Source organism: Cucurbita pepo, unplaced genomic scaffold (genome assembly GCF_002806865.2).
Source record: "Cucurbita pepo subsp. pepo cultivar mu-cu-16 unplaced genomic scaffold, ASM280686v2 Cp4.1_scaffold000573, whole genome shotgun sequence".
Taxonomy (NCBI): Eukaryota; Viridiplantae; Streptophyta; class Magnoliopsida; order Cucurbitales; family Cucurbitaceae; genus Cucurbita; species Cucurbita pepo.
The window spans coordinates 10328-16978 of NW_019646799.1; the positions used below are offsets into that span (position 1 = coordinate 10328).

The following is a 6651-nucleotide window of genomic DNA, read 5'->3' on the forward strand; positions in this document are numbered from 1 at the left end:
TGGACAGGAGCTAGATCGAGGAATGTGCAGTGAAGAAGGGGTAGGAGGATCATTATGGTAAAGATGCGACTCCAAGAAATTTGAAATATGAAAAGAGGAAAAAGACCTAGGGACAGTAGGAAAAAGAGCTTCATCGAATTGAATGTGACCGGTGATATATAGCCTTGTGGTGGTTTGATCATGAAAACAAAACCTTTTATGCATTTGAAACAATATAAGTTTCATTTTACTCTAACCTAGACACCTTCTTGTCCNTGATCATGAAAACAAAACCTTTTATGCATTTGAAACAATATAAGTTTCATTTTACTCTAACCTAGACACCTTCTTGTCCACCTTGATGCATTTGAACTTTTCGTCCAACTGCTACATGCAAATCATAGCATCTCATTGATTATTGTATATTATTTTTTGAGATTTAATGACCTTTCAGTTTCTATAGTCGATACCCCTTTTAGTTTATACTAGATAACTTTTCGGTCATGGACTCTTGTAGTTGTTGTAGGTACCTTGATCTCAACTATATAAATTAACAAATAAACTATATTATTTTTTTTAGAAAAAAAAAAAAAAAAATAAACGGAATGAACCATTTGAAACAACATAGCATTCAATGGCCTTAAATTGCTCGCAACTAAATAACTCCATGCACAAACCATAAAGAGCTTACTTTTAAGTCTATCAAACCCTATTAATACATACACCAATTGACAAATATGATATCAAAAAGAAACTTGAAGAACACCACCAATGGCACGAGTGAATTATCTCATTGCTTCTCTATCACTCCACATAATTTTGTCATTATGTATTAGCAAATTGTGCAGTGCTTCTGATCTTAAAATTTTTCAATCTTTTCCTGCCATTCTTATTTTTGGTGATTCTACTGTAGATACGGGAAATAACAACTTCATTCCCACAATTTTCAAGGCTAATTACTCCCCATATGGTAAAGATTTTCCTGGTCATACTGCTACTGGAAGGTTTAGTAATGGAAAACTCATTCCTGACATGGTGGCTTCTAGATTGGGGATAAAGGAGCTTGTTCCTCCATTCTTGGATCCAAAATTATCAAATGATGAGGTGAGAATAGGAGTCAGTTTTGCATCTGCTGGCACAGGGTTTGATGATCTAACTGCTACGGTATCCAAAGCTATTCCTGTGATGAAGCAAATTGATCTTTTCAAGAACTATATTCAAAGGCTTTGAGGGATTGTGGGTGTGGATGAAAGTAAGAAGATTATTGATAGCGCTTTGGTTATTATTAGTGCAGGAACTAATGATTTGAACATCAATTTCTACGACCTTCCCACAAGGAAACTACAGTACAATATTAGTGGTTACCAAGATTTCATACAGAATAGACTACAAATCTTTATCAAGGTAAATTATATCGTGTGCCCATATTAATCATAATCATTGTTAACACAATAATCAAAATGTCAAATTATAACTTTTCATCTTCATTATTTGATTGTAAATGAACAGGAAATTTATCAGCTTGGATGTCGCAGTATAGTGGTTGCTGGCCTCCCTCCGGTTGGTTGTCTTCCCATTCAAGAGACTGTATCGTTTCAAAATCCCCGAACATGTTTGGAAGATCAAAACTTGGACTCCAAATCCTATAATCAGAAGCTTTCAAAGTTGTTGAGCAATCTACAACCGCAACTACGTGGAAGCACAATGTTGTACGCTGACATTTACACCCCTCTCATCGACATGATCAATAATCCTCACCAATATGGTAAGTTGGTGCCAATTGAAATAGAAAATTTATCAACTTAGAGGATCTACGTCATAAATATTTTGAGGAAATCAAGTTTTAAGAATCATTTTCAACTAAATCGAGGCATTTTGTTGTACAGGTTTTGAGCATTCGAACACAGGTTGTTGTGGAACTGGATTGGCTGAAGCAGGACCTCTATGATATGCCCTAACCCCAACGTGTGAAGATCCATCAAAATACATATTTTGGGATGGCATCCATCCGACTGAAGTAGTCTACAAGTTCATAACTGAATCGCTTCTCAAGCAATTTTTCTGATCATGCTCGAAAAAATTAAGCATTGAATTTGTCTTTACCTTTAGAAGATTTTCCTAGTTATTTTGAAGTTTAATTTTACTTAGAATAGTGTATTTCTTAAGTTTAAACAGGTAATTTAACTATTATAAAAATTTTAAAACCTCAAAATAAAATAATAAAGTTCTCCCCAAGCTCCTTATTCATATACCTATTTTCATTTGTAAGTTTCAATTATATTTTCAAACGGTAAGGGTTTGTTTGTGATGCTCAAGTTGAGTTACAAAAGTTAGAATTGATAAATTTGTATTTAGGTACTAAGTTTTGAAATCTATTTTCAACTTAATTATAGGTCACACAACCTTAATGGGTCTAGGCCTGGCTCAATGGTCCTATGAGTGGAAAGAGAATTGGAAGCTTTGTTGACACCGTACCAACGGCTAATAACCTCGAGCCTACCTTTGTCTTGCTGAGTTGCTACAATCTTTCTATTCCTTGACCTTGGCAGCTTACTTAGTAATGTAGTGAAGGATCAATGACTTGGATTGAAGTGCGACCTCGTATACTTTGTAGGAACAGTATGGTGTTAATTTGAACATCATCCATGCAAGGTTAGGTGGTAGACCCTTCCATGAGACTATAAAGTCACTAAACTTTGAGGAAGCGACCCCCTGTGTGTCGGCTAGCTACTAGGTTAACATATGTGATCTCACGCCCCCTCTCACGAACAGGTTTAAGCATATAGGCCTTATTCAGGAGACCGCTGGTCATTTCCATATGGGTGTAGCACATAGTCATCTCAACACACATTACCTATCCGCCCTGTGCCTATCTTGCGGTGCGAGTACCGGAGTAAAATCTCGAAAAAAAGAATACGGGAATGGATAGGAAGCAAAACGTTAATGACACTGTGTCACTGTTATGAGCCTGAAGAACTACCTTGGTAGTCCTTGGTTGCCATGGAGGTCAACTAGGTTCTTAGGTGTTTCAAGGCAGTTTAAATCTCATCTCTCGTTTTCAAAACGCTTGGGGTTAGCTCCTCGAGGCTAATCCAAGTTCCTAGGTGCACTCAGATCTAGACCTCCTATCCCCACTCACGATCCGAGAGTGAATGGTCTATTGGAAACGTTTTGACTTAGGTCAACATGTAAACTGCACTAATTGTAGCGTCGTAATCCTAATTGAGTTCTCTCATGCATGTTTTGCTAGGTAGATATACCTATCGATCACCTAAACATGTAATCTGTAATGTAAACTTTGCCTTGGTCATATCTAAGAGTTGAGGACATTTATTGGATTCCTAGGACAAAATAGGTAGCTTAAAGCGGGTTGCTGGCTCCAGGTTACTCTCTTTTCACTCTTTGAGTGTTTCTTAGTTTGTGAGCACTAGGAACTAGATCCTCTACCATCACTCACGACCCTAAAGTGCTCAGTCTACTGAAAACATCCTGACCTAGGTCATCGTCTAGCCAACCTACTCTACGCCCTAGCTCTGTGCAGGTAAGCACACTCTACAAGGAAAACACACAATCAAACACCTGAAGCTAACACAAAGTGTATCATGCTCATATACAAGCAAACAAGTTCAACGGGGAGATAACATCCATCAATCATCCATAGCACATATCACAATAGCCCATCCTTCTTTGTAACACAGTAGAAAACATATAAAACAACGATTATCACAAATCTCATCATAGGGACATATTGGTAATTTCTTAAATCACGCATAACATACTCATCCATATTGTCTCACTCGTATTTTATAGTCGTGCATATTCTCTTCCATATTTTAGTCATTTTTCCCTGTTGATTACTATATTGTTTTAAAATTTTATTATGAATATTTAAGTCTATACATTGTAAATTTATTACAAAAAATAGAGAAATTAAAGATTATCCCACATAACCTTTTCTCTTTCCACCTCCCGTTCTTAATATTTTTCTCTTTAATTTGTTGGAAGAAAACATTGGGGAATCAAATTCTAAAATTGTCATTTTAAATTAAATATAAAACTTTAATTAAGAAATTTGTTGAATTCATATATGGAAAGTGAGTTTGGTTCTTTGTTTTAAAATCCAAATTTAGATGAAAATACAGTTAAATTGACTGACCCTCTAGACAAGGCTATTCAACTTTTACTTAATTAATGTACTCTCAATTTAGAATGTTTTTCAATTCATTACCAACCTTTATATACGATACTTCAAGCTTAGAAGTTCATATCATATTTAAATGGCTTTTCTTAGAATAAGTGTTTGTGTGCTTGTGTTTCTTTTCTATTTTAGTTTCAATGTCTTCGATGCTTCCGAATCTCATGGAAGCCTAGCTCCTGCACCAACTCACCACGACGGCCACCACAAAGCAGCCGCTCCAAGCCCACATCATCATCATCACCATCATTACCGCCGCCGCTGCCACCACCACTCACCACTGAGCCAATCTAGCTTCAATGTTTTTTAAGCCGAGGAGGAGCGAGTGTTCGTTGTCGGTGAGGTGTCGATAGATTCTGAGAAAGAGCTCCAGCTGGATGTGACAAAGGCTCCCGCTCAGGAGCCGATTCAGCTGAAGGAGGAGCGAGTGTTTGCTCAAATCGGTGAAAGTTTGCGGGACGGTGAAATTCAGCGACGACACCGTCGTCGAGATTGAAGGGCGCGACACCATCCTTTTCGTCGGCAAGGGAGGCGAGCACCGCAAGCTGACTTGCATCTACTTTATCCCGAGGCTCAAGGCTAACCTTGTGAGCCTGGGTCAACTCGATGAGGTCGGCTGCTCACGCAAGTTTGGCGCATGAAAAACCGCCTCTACATTCTGGAGTTGGAGATAGAGCTGCCGGTCAGCCTCTCGGCTAGGACCGAAGAAGTATCTTGGTGGTGGCACGCAAGGTACAGGCCCCTGAGCTTTCTTGCTCTACATAAACTACACAAGGAGGAGATGGTGTACAGTTTGCCGGCAATCGAATGCGTGGACAGGTTGTGCGACGAGTGTCTCATCGACAAGCAGAGGCGCACCCCTTTTCCGTCTAAGGCGATTCAGCGCATTCAAGCACGAGTGGTGGCAAAATGCGGGAAGAAGATGCGAGTACTGCGCACGGACCGAGGTGAAGAATTCACCTCGGCAAGCTTTGGTAAGTACTGCGACGAGGTTGACATGCAGCTGCACCTAACGACGCCCTACTCCCCCCCAGAAGAACAAGGTGGTGGAGTGCTAAAATCAGACCATCATCGGGACAACAAGGTCACTACTGATGACGGTCGGGATGTCCGGGAGGTTCTAGGAAGAGGTGGTCATGACGGTCATCTACCTCCTCAATCGGTCGCCAACGTATTGCTTTGACGGGAAGACGTGACACGAGACCTGGTACAACAAGAATCTAGCGGTACATCATCTCCGAGTGTTCGGCTACATCGCATACATGAAGATCACGCGTTCCCACCTTGCCAAGCTCAATTCCATGGGCTAAAGGTCGTCTTCATCGGCTACAAACTCGAGAGCAAAGCTTACAGGCTCTATGATCCTGCGGGGCGATGAGCTCACGTGTCGCGCAACGTCGTCTTCGACAAGAACAACTATGACGGTGAAACAACGTGACCGAGGTGGACCAAAACTCAAATGAATTCATGGTGGAGTACCTCGTCACCGAGCACGCCTACGCCGACCACAACTTCTACTACACCCTCTAAACCAGTGGAGTTCGCAACACCACGTACTGCAGACTCGGCGCTGGATGCTGATCACGATGATGGTCTTGCGGCTAGGTACCGGAGGATTGAAGACCTACTGGGAGGAGGTGAACCACAAGGACTGGCGGTGCGCGAGCTCAAAGAAGAAGTGGCCGAACTGCATGCCATAAGTGCGGATGAACCGAACTCTTTCATCGAAGCAGAAAGGAACTCGTGCTGGTTGAAGGCAATGTCGGAAGAGCTGGCGGCCATCATTGAGAACAAGACGTGGAGTTAGGAGGACATGCCATCAGGACACCGAGCCATAGGGGGGCTCAAATGGGTGTTCAAATTAAAGCAGAATGAAGAGGGAGAAGTTGTGAAGCACAAGGCTCATCTGGTGGCGAAGGGTTACGACCAGAAGCATGGTGCAGATTTTGAAGATGTATTCGCGCCGGTGGCAAGGTTGGAATCCGTCTACCTGTTGCTGGAAATCGCGGCACATTGCTCTTGGGAGGTCCACCACATGTACGTGAAGTCCGCTTTCCTTAACGGAGAGCTTAAAGAGACCGTCTACGTCCGACAACCACCTGGCTTTATGGACAACGACAACTCTGATAAGGTACTGTGCTTGCATAAGGTACTCTACGGGCTTCGGCAAGCACCACGAGCCTGGAACGCGAAGCTCGACAATACCCTGCTGTCGCTGAAGTTCAAGCGCTGTGCCTTTGAGCATGGCATGTACATGCACGGGCACGGCGAGCAGTGGCTGATTGTGAGAGTGTACGTCGACGACCTCATAATCACTAGAGGGGAGATGAATATTCTTGGAAGATTCAAGACGGAGATGTCAAAGAACTCCAAGATGAGCGATCTCCGTGCTTAGCTGCTACTTGGCATCAATGTGCAACAGAGTATTGCCGAGATCACCATCTGCCAAAGTGCATACGCGAAGAAGCTGCTGAACA

The 6651-nt window shown here is 41.8% G+C and overlaps 1 pseudogene; it reads left to right on the top strand.

Annotated features, from left to right (window-relative positions):
- The first annotated feature begins 750 nt into the window (after positions 1–750).
- Positions 751–2044, top strand: LOC111785568 (annotated as a pseudogene).
- Positions 2045–6651: the final 4607 nt, after the last annotated feature.